General features: G+C 47.6%; 1 long non-coding RNA gene across 2 annotated transcripts; it reads left to right on the top strand.

Annotated features, from left to right (window-relative positions):
• Positions 1 to 215: 215 nt before the first annotated feature.
• LOC142923100 (uncharacterized) lies at positions 216 to 11,435 on the top strand. Of its 2 annotated transcripts, XR_012940527.1 has the most exons (3): positions 1,576 to 5,615; positions 6,190 to 6,409; positions 8,001 to 11,435. It is a non-coding gene; the product is annotated as an uncharacterized LOC142923100 (long non-coding RNA). The 2 variants fall into 2 exon arrangements; XR_012940526.1 differs by having other exon boundaries at positions 216 to 6,409.
• Positions 11,436 to 12,977: the final 1,542 nt, after the last annotated feature.

Consider the following 12,977-nt stretch of genomic DNA (forward strand, 5'->3'; position numbering starts at 1 on the left):
TGAGTGGAGTGGGGTGAGTGGAGTGGGGTGAGTGGAGTCGGGTGAGTGGAGTCGGGTGAGTGGAGTCGGGTGAGTGGAGTCGGGTGAGTGGAGTCGGGTGAGTGGGGTGAGTGGGGTGGGGTGAGTGGGGTGGGGTGAGTGGGGTGGGGTGAGTGGGGTGGGGTGAGTGGGGTGGGGTGAGTGGAGTGGGGTGAGTGGAGTGAGTGGAGTGAGTGAGTGGAGTGAGTGAGTGGAGTGAGTGAGTGGAGTGAGTGAGTGGAGTGAGTGAGTGGAGTGAGTGAGTGGAGTGAGTGAGTGGAGAGAAATAAGCAGCTGTGAAAGTTTGGGATACCACTACTTGAAAAAACTTTACTGTACCATTGAAAATTAGTTTAATGTTTGGTTTGATTTAGAACATCTTTCCATTTATTGCTTAATTTGAAACCATAGTCTCGGTTGAAATTGTGTCCGTGTTTGTAAATCTGATTTGCCTCGAGGACAAATCTCTGATAAAAACCCATGGGTTTGCAGAGAATCTTGGTATCGGAGAAAACTACATCGTGATCACCCACAGCGTTGTAACAGTGGTCAGCTACGGCAGAATAATTCGTTCTGCCGTGTTTCAAATCTGATTTTTGCTCACGAATTCGGTCAGAGACATGTCGCTTCGTCTCCCCGATATAGCAGTCACCACAAGTGCAGCTCAATTTGTAAACCCCGGGGTACTGTAAGTCAGGAACGACATCCTTCACGTATGGGATCAGGTCACGGATTTTGTGTACTGTATTGTTTGTCATAACTACTACTGTTACTACCACACTGTAGTGTTATTATAACTATCATAACTACTACTGTTACTACCACACTGTAGTGTTATTATAACTAGTATAACTACTACTGTTACTACCACACTAGTAGTGTCATTATAACTATCATAACTACTACTGTTACTACCACACCGTAGTGTTATTATAACTAGTATAACTACTACTGTTACTACCACACCGTAGTGTTATTATAAGTAGTATAACTACTACTGTTACTACCACACTGTAGTGTTATTATAACTATCATAACTACTACTGTTACTACCACACCATAGTGTTATTATAACTAGTATATCTACCACTGTTACTACCACACTGTAGTGTTATTATAACTATCATAACTACTACTGTTACAACCACACTATAGTGTTGTTATAACTATCATAACTACTATTGTTACTACCACACCGTAGCGTTATTATAACTATCATAACTACTACTGTTACTACCACACCGTAGTGTTATTATAACTATCATTACTACTGTTACTACCACACTATAGTGTTATTATAACTATCATAACTACTACTGTTACTACCACACTCTAGTGTTATAACTAGTATAACTACTGTTACTACCACACCGTAGTGTTATTATAACTATCATAACTACTACTGTTACTACCACACTGTAGTGTTGTTATAACTATCATTACTACTGTTACTACCACACTGTAGTGTTATTATAACTAGTATAACTACTACTGTTACTACCACACCGTAGTGTTATTATAACTAGTATAACTACTACTGTTACTACCACACCGTAGTGTTATTATAACTAGTATATCTACTACTGTTACTACCACACTGTAGTGTTATTGTAACTATCATAACTACTACTGTTACTACCACACCGTAGTGTTATTATAACTAGTATAACTACTACTGTTACTACCACACGAGTAGTGTCATTATAACTATCATAACTACTACTGTTACTACCACACCGTAGTGTTATTATAAGTAGTATAACTACTACTGTTACTACCACACTGTAGTGTTATTATAACTATCATTACTACTGTTACTACCACACTGTAGTGTTATTATAACTATCATAACTACTACTGTTACAACCACACTGTAGTGTTGTTATAACTATCATAACTACTACTGTTACTACCACACCGTAGCGTTATTATAACTATCATAACTACTACTGTTACTACCACACCGTAGTGTTATTATAACTATCATAGCTACTACTGTTGCTACCACACTGTAATGTTATAGCTATCATAACTACTACTGTTACTACCACACTGTGGAGTTATAACTATCATAACTACTACTGTTACTACCACACCGTATTGTTATTATATCTAGTATAACTACTACTGTCACTACCACACTGTAGTATTATGACTAGTATACTACTGTTACTTCCACACCGTAGTTTTATAACTAGTATAACTACTACTGTTACTACCACACGTAGTGTTATTATAACTAGTATAACTACTGTTACTACACCACTGTAGTGTTATTATAACTAGTATAACTACTACTGTTACTACCACACCGTAGTATTATTATAACTAGTATAACTACTACTATTACTACCACACCGTAGTATTATTATAACTAGTATAACTACTACTGTTACTACCACACCGTAGTGTTATTATAACTAGTATAACTACTACTGTTACTAATACTGCTACTGTTACTATCACACGGTAGTGTTATTACAATTATAACTACTCTTACTAATATTACTTCTGTTACTACCACACCAAAGTATTCATATTACTGCAGTTACTACCACACCACAGTGTTATTACTACGGTTAATACAGCACTACCACTTAGCCGCATCACACGTGTACACTCACGTATACACTCACGTATACACAGGTGTACACTCACGTTTACACTCATACACACTTGTACACTCAACAACAACAGACCGCCATTCCCCACTAAGTGGCGGTGATGTCACCATGGTGCCTCTGCCAGGCTAGATGCACTTGAGGCCACGTGACGTGTCGAAGGTTCGCTGACACAATGTCACGGGACACACCCAGATGCCATGCGTTGACTAAGATGCTTGGTGGATGCACCAGCTGTGTCCTTTACTGCGCCAACTTGCTGCATTTTATCCACCCAGCACTCCGTTCATTGTTGTGAGCGCCGCTCCTCTGCCCTGAGTTGTTGTTGGAGGGCGACTGCCTCCAACTGCCCAGTAGCGTCTTTCACGACCCTCCTCCATAGAGGTCGATCTTAACACCGCTGGTACCGGTCTTCAGCAAGTCCACTCAGCTTCACATCCTCCCGTATTGCATCAGTCCATCTCTACTCCAGCCCGTTTCTTGCCCTTTTAACCTCTATAAATGGACAAACAAGCAACTTGGGCATGAGGTGGTGGGGCATGAGGGCTACATGACCCAGCAAATGCAGCGTTGCCTGCCGGAGGAGCTCATTAATGGGACTGTGTCGCGGTCTTTCAAGGACAATCCAGCCTGGTTAAACCAAGGATGGACCGTACGCAGGCCAGCCTAAATGTTTCTAACCAGCGCAGATGTTCCATGAGGGGTCAACATTTCACAAGTATAGAGAAGGAAGGGCATGGCTGTGGTTGAGACGATCCAAAGCTTCGTGTTGCGTAACAGACCATGAAGCTTCCACACAGCATTAAACAGCCGATGAATAGATAATGCCGCCTAACTGATTCAGAGTGAGACCTCTGCTGTCAAACCGGAGCTGGTCATAAGCACACTGCTTAGATATGGAAAACTCTCCACTTTACACTCTACAAATGCTCCATTGTAGATAACACAACAACAACCGCCATTCGCCACTAAGTGGCGGTGACATCACCACGGTGCTTGTGCCAGGCTATGTGCACCTTGAGGCCATACACACACGTGCACACTTGTACATTTACACACTTGTACGCAATTGCACACTCACACACATGTACACACGTAAAGACAAAGGTCTTGTAGCCTACACAGAATATTAGGTCAAGTGCCCACCTATCAAGGACGGCACTAAACACAAGGGAGGTGGTGTGACCAGCGCCATGGCTGGCCGCCTTCGTCTCCCCCTTGCTGACGTTCACTACAAGCCACACCAGGTTCTCGTATTCATCTGAATCTAAGTAAGTTGGTAAATTTGTAAATGCGCAACTATTATAAGCCAGGTGATCACGAGGAGCGCACAGGGGATGAGAGATCGGTTCTGATGTTTGCTGTCGCCATTCTTAACCGCGCACTTGACTCGAACTCGGCTCGCCGGGTCCGTAGCGCGGTGCGCTATCCGCTACGTGAGCGCCGATGCCGCGTCAGTTGTTTCTGTCACAGTTGTTGCCGCCACTGCTCGCACCCGTAGCCCTCATCGTCCTCCCCGTCGTCGTCGTTGTAGCGCAGCGACCCGGCGTCCCGTCTGGCGGCCGCCCGCAGCGGACGTCCCCGTACTTCCAGACCCTCGCCGTGGCCGAATCGCAGCGCCAGCGCCCCGAGCCGGCCTCCCTGAGCTCGCGGGAGGATCTCGACCGCTGGTAAAACGGTCGTGGCCGGCCCAAGTTCGAGTGCGCGCCCTCCCTTCTTACAGGTGGCCCAACTCGGATTTGGAGCTTGGGCAAACGTCCCCAATTCCCAATTCGGCAGCCTCTCACCACCGTTGTGACGGTTCAGAACTGGTTTCTAGTGCATTGCACACAATACCCGCTTGGCCACTCGATGTCCGATCACGGCCACGATGCACCACTCCGCTACTCCTTCGGCAATCATCTGGCTCGACCACCTCTATCCATTCAGAGTGGTCTACATCGGCCGCTTCTACTGCCACCCATGCGCCCACCACTCGCTCTGCCTGCCTGTCAATTGCCTTCAACCCAATGGCTTTGAATACACCACACAGTCTCATTGGCTCTGGGAGAATAAGCAGGCCTGGGCTTAGTGCTTAGATAGGAGACTCCCTGGGAATACCGGGTGTTGTGGGCTGTGGCCACAAGGTGACTAGTCGAAGGCGTGCATCGATGGATTCTTGATTCCATCTATCCTTATCATTGAGGTGCATCCTCGTCGTATTCATGACGTTCTACTTGGTACCATTTCCTCCCACACGCACCACTCAATCCAATTGGCCAAACATTCCAATGTAGCGGGAGCCTCCTGATAATGTCTTGAGACTCAGTAAGGCTCTCCTGGGTAAACAGAAGGCAGCTTTAACATTTTGTCATTAGTCACCCTTTAACCCTTGTCCCTACACACCAACCTGCAGCATGTTCAGAACTCATCCAGCTGACTGTTCATCAGCCCACCTTGGCCACCTGCTCCCCGTCAGCTGTTCCCTAACTTGGCCATTCGTCCGAATCGGCTGGCAGTGATTCAGCACTTTGGAGGCAAGGGTTGGCCACTCCGTGCTGGCCACATCACCCCCTCATGTGCCGTTCCGGCCTTAACAGATGTTTGCTCGCAGCATTTGCCCCGGCGGTCTCTTGAGGCGATAGGAGGGATCTTTGTCCTCTTGAGCTGGTGACCGAGCGATCGTTTGAGTGACGCGGCTCCCTGCCCACAAGTCGCCACCACAGATCGCGGGTCGCATGGCCCAGGACTCGGGCGAGCTCAGCCTCGTGGTCACGCACGGGGAGCCAGAAGGAAAACCCCACTCAGAAAGTGGAACGTATTGGCGACGTCCTCTTCGGTAACAAATGCCCTCCCCCTCTACTCCACTCCCATCACTTCTCACTTTCCTCATTCCGAGTGTGGCAATGTCTGACAATCCCTGTGTTTTCCCTGTCCCCAATTAGACTGTCAAGAAAGGCTCGGCATCCTCTTGAGCGAGTGGAAGCAGCCCATGAGGTGCGGTCTTGGTCGTGAAGCCCGTTGCGCTGACGCTACCGACGGCAGTATCGCGCTTTTATTCTGCCCTCGGCTTCTTGTGGTGCTCACAAGGGGCCGGCATTCCACCGCACTCCCTCCCCAGCAACTCAACTACTCTCATTGCAAGGCCCACTATTCGATTCCGGATCAGATAATTTGTATGGTCTTGTTATCATTTGTATTGTTTCTCAATTATTCTCCGTTTAACGATTAAATGTAATAACTTGTTCAGTTTTGTGTGCTCTGTTAGCCGCGGTCTCGCGGCTAACAGGTGTCACATTGACCATCACCACCATGGGCCTAAATGTCAAATATATTGAACAATTGGAAATAATAACTTCTCACGCACGCAACTCGGCGCTTTCATCAGGTGCGTATCGCGTGGCGTGATTATCAAACGTGCGGTTAGGGTCGAAGCTAGTTTTGTGTTGTTTATCAAAGTCGGGGCCATGGTCCGGTCGGCCCAAGTGCATGTAGAGTCCGGGCTCCGCTCGGTTCGGGGTACTGCCGGTGCCGCCACGCTCGTGACGCCGGCACTGGTGTCTCTCCACAGCCCGAGCGAGCGCTACGAGGAGGAGATGGTGGTGCGAGCCGAGGCTCTGGTCAACTCCGGCAGGCGGCTGGTACAGAGGTACGAGCAGGAGAAGAGCCCTCTCGCCGACGGGCTGCTCCACCCACGCTCGCACGGATGGCCGGATGACGTCGCGTCCGCCGAACCACCGACCCGACGGACGACCCCCGCCCAGCCGCCAGCCCACGGGTACCCCCAACAAGTAAATCACCCGACAAGCATCATCCTGACCCATCGACCAAAAAAATTACAGACCGATAACTTACCACCCCATCCAATGACCCCAAAAACACTTTCGCAACAATATATATGAACCCGACACCCGACTTGCCCACCCTCTGACTCTATAAGACACCGAGGCTAATACAATACAAAGGCAACGCAAAACTAGTTTAGCGCCAATGGATTTGACTAAAACCACTCGTGCACAAGGCCAGTTGAAAAACTATCCTGACATTTTTATAAATTAATACACACCGTGAGGAGGGGAATTCCTTAATCGGCATGCTCGAAGTGGTCGAGTGACACGGACGTATGTTCTCCTGTACGTGCATTACACGTAGTAATGTTCTCCTGTTAACGAGGGCTACTCCGAGGAAAATGTGCACAGCGCACGCTGCGCTCCCACGGTTTCGTCTTTATGATGAGCCGCGCTTTCCATGTCACAGCGATCTGCAGGTTCTGCGCTTGTTTAGCTTGAGGCTGTAGTCATCGCCGCGATGCCGCCAGGGAGTCTGCTGAGTAAGCTCCTGCGCCCCGTTATCAATCGAAGGCTCGCGTCGACGAGCCGCGTGCCGCCAGGCTCGTTCGGAACAGGACTGTGGCTGGGAGGGCTCGGCGGGTTGTTTACAAGTTCTTGGGAGACGCCGCCGTGTTTACACAACCAATGGGGGAGCAACGTCGGCTCGGAATGAACTCGGCAAAATTATATCACTTGAGAGAGAAGGCTGCAGATTTGTGCGTGCCGTTGTCTCGTTACCAGCTTTTGGTGAACACTTGGGTGTCACGTGGTGCATTTTATCATTCTCGTGACAGACTGCAAAGGCTGAGGGGGAATTTCCTCACATCCGACATGACACAATATACGCACAGACACGTAAAATGTACCCCCTGTACTTTCCAATATTCCTATAACTGTGCTTGATTCAAGACACTTATTACCTTTTTATCGGTGACACATTTAATGGTCATGTTTTTTTCTGGCTGTTTTGTGTGCTTGGGTCTTTGGGACTGTCCGTGATGAACAAAAATAAAATTAGTTCCTTGAGTGTAATCCCCTCCATATACGTAGGCTTTGTTCGGGCACTCCAGTTTGCTGCCACACACGACAACCAATTCCGCTCCTGCCCTTGCCCTCAGGACCCTCTTGGAAATGCAGCTTGAGACCACCAATCACTGCACCACCACTCCCCGAATGCATGATATTGCAACATTGGTCAAAAATAAAATCCATTCCAGTCATTCTCAGCACAACAACGGATGAAGGCCCCTCCCGTACGTCGCGTTCATAATGGGGGGTCATTTTACCATATTTCACCACGCTGGTGAGTGCGAGTTAGGAAAGCGTGGGTGCCGGTCAGTCCAGATGTCGCTCGCCACTGATACGTGCCGTGGGTGGGAATCGAACTCGGGTCGCCGGGTTTGTAGCGTGATGCGCGTAGCACTGCGTCACCGCTTCCCAAACGCACGTATTGCACCAAGTACCTGTACTGTGCAAAACAAGTGTTGGCACACACGCATGTCCTCCTTTCTTACAATTGCTCTGACGCTTCTCTGGATCCCCTTGCTGGCAGGTGCTCAAGTCATCCACTCGCTCACCATAGCACTCTCATGGGACAGCTGCCGGCAAGAGGTTTCTGATGGGTGCTGGGAGGTATCTTTTAAACATCGCCAGGCACACCCCAATTCTCCATTTCACAGCCTCGAGACGTTTTGCACATTTGTAGATGCAGGGCTTTACATTCCTCGCTCTACATTCCCCCCAGGATGCTACTGTAGGCTGGCTCGGAGTGGGAAATATCGGCGTAAGGCACTACCACTAGAGTGTAAGGTATGCCTTTCCTTAATAATGCTTCATTATCGTCCTCATAATCTTATAAGTCTATAAACCATTTTATACAAAATTGTGAGGACCAAATAAAGAGAGATTGATGTGGCGTGGCAAAATAATTCCCGGTGCAGCGATCCGGAGCCGTTCCGGCTGAAAGTAAACATTGAGCGGCGCGATGGAGAGAAAGAGCAGTCTAATCACGAGAGAAGAAGGAGCGATGAAGGGGCCGCTCCTACCTCTTGTAGCAAGCCTCCTTTCTCACGCCTCTGGATACTTCACTGTCTATCAATGCTCACAACACGCTCGATTCTCTCCTTGTTTTTTTTTTATTCTCGTCGATTCTATTGTATGGAAGCCCCCGTTTCAGTGAGCCCGGTGCTCTCCTCCATCCCGTAGGCATTAGGACGTGACTCGCCTCCTCCCGTGGAACGTCTGACCTCCATGCCCCTCCCTGCGCTCCGCTCCCACAATGCGCCCTCTCCTCACCAGTTCCCAAGTTCTCCATTCGGTGGCCACACTTCCCCTACAAGGTGAGCCTGCAAGCGGACCCGGGAAGCTGCGATCCTTCGTGAACTCGCCAGCACTTTCCTTCAGCATCTTTCTCTGGAGGCTTCCTGAAGTCCGGAGCTCCGGACTGATTAAGAAGCTGAGTCTGTCTAAACTCCTTTATTACCTAAGGATGATTCCTTCCCGCATTATTTTTTGTACGGTGTGGCCCAAAAGTCAGGACACATCGGGTTTTTATTGTAGAGTGTGGCCCAAAAGTCAGGAAACATAAGGTAATTTTTTTACAAGGTGGCCCAAATGTCAGGACACTGAGTGATTGTCCAGGGTGGCCAAAACGTCATGGCACATCGGGGTTATTGTTGTACAGTGTGGCCCAAAAGCCAAGACACATAGGGTTATTGTACAGGGTGGCCTAAAAGTTAGGCCACATTGATTTATTGTTCAGGGTGGCCCAAAAGTCAAAAGAAAATTGATTTTTATACAGGGTCGCCCAAAAGTCTTGACAAGTCTCACACAGAGAGACTGTGTGAGACCCATAGGCATTGAGACCATGGAGACCGATAGATTTACATATAGCCTCACACCGAGACCCATCGAAACACAGAGACAATATACTTGCACAAAGACACATAGACTCACAAAGAGACTCAGACAATGGACTCTCACAGAGAAAAGACTCACACAGAGACCCATAGACATACACATCGACTCACACTGATACCCATCAACTCATACAGAGACCCAAAGACTCACACAGAGACGCATCCACTCGCTCACCCACTTATTCACTGCTTGTGCACCCACCCACTTACTTACCGACTCCCTCACAAGCTTACTCGCTCACTCGATCCCTCACCGACTCACACATCCACTCAGCCACTCACTCACCCACTCACTCACTCATAGACTATCTCAGAAATTCACCCACTCACACACTCAAATGCTCACTCACCCAAACATTGACCCACTCATCCACTTGCTCAACGACACGTGCCCAGACTCACTCGCACCCAGTCTCATTCGCTCCCAGACTCACTCGCTCCCAGACTCACTCGCTTTCAGACACTCACTCACAGTTCTTGCTCAGAAGCTCACTCACCCACTAATTCAGAAACTAACTCAACCACCAAACCACCGACTCAAATAATTCCCTCACTCATCCGCACCCACTCACTGACCTATTTCTTCATACATTCACTCTGCCACTCACTGGCCAACTCACTCACTCATCCACTCACTCAGAAACTCCTACAAACCCCGACCCATTCACTCAAAAACTCACCTTCTCACTCACCCACCCATTCACCCACTCACTCATCCAATAACTCACTCACTCATTAAAGTACTCACTTACTCACCCATTTTCTCAGCCACTCAATCGGAAACTCACTTACCAACTCGCTCAGACACTCACTTACTCATAAAAGGACCGTTTTACTCGCCCACTCACTCAATAACCTGCTCCTTCACTCATAAAATAATTTAACCTCTCAGTCACAAACTCGCTCATCCACTTGCTCAAGCAGTCACTCGCTCACTCAATATTTTTTCCATTTATTCCCTCCATCAATCATTCAGCAACTCACCCAATCATTAAAGAATGATGTACTCACAAACGCACCCACAAACTCAGTTAACCACCCACCCTCTTACTCAAAAACTAAATTTTCCAATCATTCACCTACCCACTCATCTCGCTCACTTCCTCACCCACTCACTCATATACAAACTCGGTCACCCACTCACTTAGAAACTTACTCACTACTCACTTACTCACTACTCACCCACTCACTCACTCATGGACTCACTCACAAATTCACACTGTCACTCACTAAGAAACTCACTCATCCATGTGTAACGACCCCAGGAGACCGTTCATCGCGCGGTTTCCACCACGCGAACGACTGCGGCTGTTGATTGCGCAGCTCCCGCCACGACGATCCCCTCCACGGTTTACAGTGTTTCCCCCTCGTAACCGTGGAGTTTCTCTGGGTGCTCCGGTTTCCCCCCACTTGTGTAAGCGCTCGTCATTCATTGGTCGAAATATCTTAAAATGAAAACTCAATTCAGGACCTTACTATGACTCAGTGTGGCTTTCCTGGAGTAAATATATTATTATAAAACATTACAGGAAGTTAATATTCAATTCTGATTCCGCACCCCTCAATGCCCTTTTTAAGTTCAATTTGTGCATGTCTAATGACATGATGACACCTGCTGGTTACAAAAAGGGAAGCACGGGTACGGGCACCGCTGAAACAACATCCAATCCGAAAGGGAGAGGCATCTGGGCCAAAGATAATGGGTGGGGCTGGCCGGGATGCTCCGGGAACCCACTCGAAGGTTCCACTATAGGGCGTGGCCAGTGGCGGAGCCTAGCCGCGCTTGCGGTGATATAAGCGGGGGCGGAGAAGGACTCTTGGGTCCGGACTGTGTCGCTGCTCGCCGTCATCTCTCTTTGTCGTCCGACCACGTGGAACATCTCCTGCGTCTTCCATCACCCTCCCCGGCACGCCACCAGCCAGCGGCCTGGCCGAGCGCGGATGGTGGAACCACGCCGAGTGATCGGCCATGTGTGTGTGTAGCCCGTAGAGATGCTAACATCCAGTGTTGTATTCAGAGTGAGAGATACGGTGTTGTGCCCGTATATGAATAAAAGAAATACCCTCTACACGACGTGTCGCGGAAATCGCTCATTACACATGTAAGACTCACAAAAGCATCCATACTCAGAGACCCATAGATTCCAACAGACATCCACACACTGCAATACACACACACATAGACTCACACAGCGACCTTATAGACTCACACACAGACCCATAGCCTCACAGAGATCCATCCATTCAAAGAGACCCAAAAACTTATACCGAAATCCATAGACTCGAGGCCAATAAGAATAAAAAATATGTATTTGTACTGCAGGAATCTAACGAGCGATAAAGTCAGGGGGGTCAAAATGTAACAACAAAAATAGAATACAAAACACGACAGGAGAGGTATACAAATTATCTACAAATATACAAATGAAACTAAACAATTTTTTTCATCTTATCACAGACCCCTTAGACTCAAAGAAACCTAAACTCCTTAATTACTAAACCTCTAAGAATCGAAACCCATAAACCCGCTAAACCTCTAAACACCTAACCCTCTAAACCTATAACCCTCGAAACCTGTAATCTTCTAAACCCTAAAACTCTACCCTTAACCTTCTCATCCTCAAAACCGTAACTTTCTAAAACCCTCAATCCCTAACCTTCTAAATCCCAAACCATCTAAACCCCAATCCTCTTAAACACCTAACCTTCTAAACCCCTAACTCTCTAAACCTCTATAACCCTAAATACTAACCCTCTCAACATGTAACTCTCTAATCCCATAATAAAGGGTTTTTGGGGTAAGTTCATATAAATGTGTCGTTACACCCGCCACCACACGACAGCCAATTCATAAATTTTATCACGTAACTAAAAAATGCCGATTTGTTTCTACTTTAGGATACCGGTGTGTTGGGAGACTAACCCAAAAAAAAACCTTTATTACAGATAATATTGTTGAGTGTAGGTGTTAAACCCTCTCATCCCTGGCCCTCTAATCCTTTAGACCCTGGAAAATTCTCAAACCCATAACCTTCTAATCCCTAGTTCCCTAAACACCCCGAAATCTCTAAACTCCTAAACCCATAACCTTATAAACGACTAAAGTCCTAACCCTCTAAACCACTAAAAATCTAAATCCATAAACCGTCTACACCTCTAAACAGCTAACTTACTAAAACCCTAACCATATAAACCGCTCACCATCTAAAACACTAACCCTCTAAACCCCTTTACCCTTGAAACTCTAACCCACTAAACCCCGAACGCTCTAAACCTCTAACTCTTTCAACCCCTAACCTTCTAAACCTTTAAAAACCAACCCTCTAAACCCTCAAAACCCCTGGCATTTTAGGAACCGGGCCGCACAGCAGGAGGTGAGCAGTGGGCGAGCGAGCGAAGCTTCATTTGTATTTACAGCCGCTCATCGCTCGCATTACTGTCTGAGCTCCGCCTCCTGTCAGATCAGCGGTGGCATTACATTATCATAGGAGCGCAAACCCTACTGTAAACTGCGCATGCGAGGGATCTAGGTTGCGCACTCCTTATGAAAAGTCAGAATCCGACACTTATTTTAATCCGCGCGTGGCCTGCCCATTTTATTTACCACTTCC

This window comes from Petromyzon marinus, unplaced genomic scaffold, assembly GCF_048934315.1.
Source record: "Petromyzon marinus isolate PM22_M1 ecotype Great Lakes invasive population unplaced genomic scaffold, UKy_Petmar_22M1.pri1.0 PM_Scaffold_28, whole genome shotgun sequence".
Taxonomy (NCBI): Eukaryota; Metazoa; Chordata; class Hyperoartia; order Petromyzontiformes; family Petromyzontidae; genus Petromyzon; species Petromyzon marinus.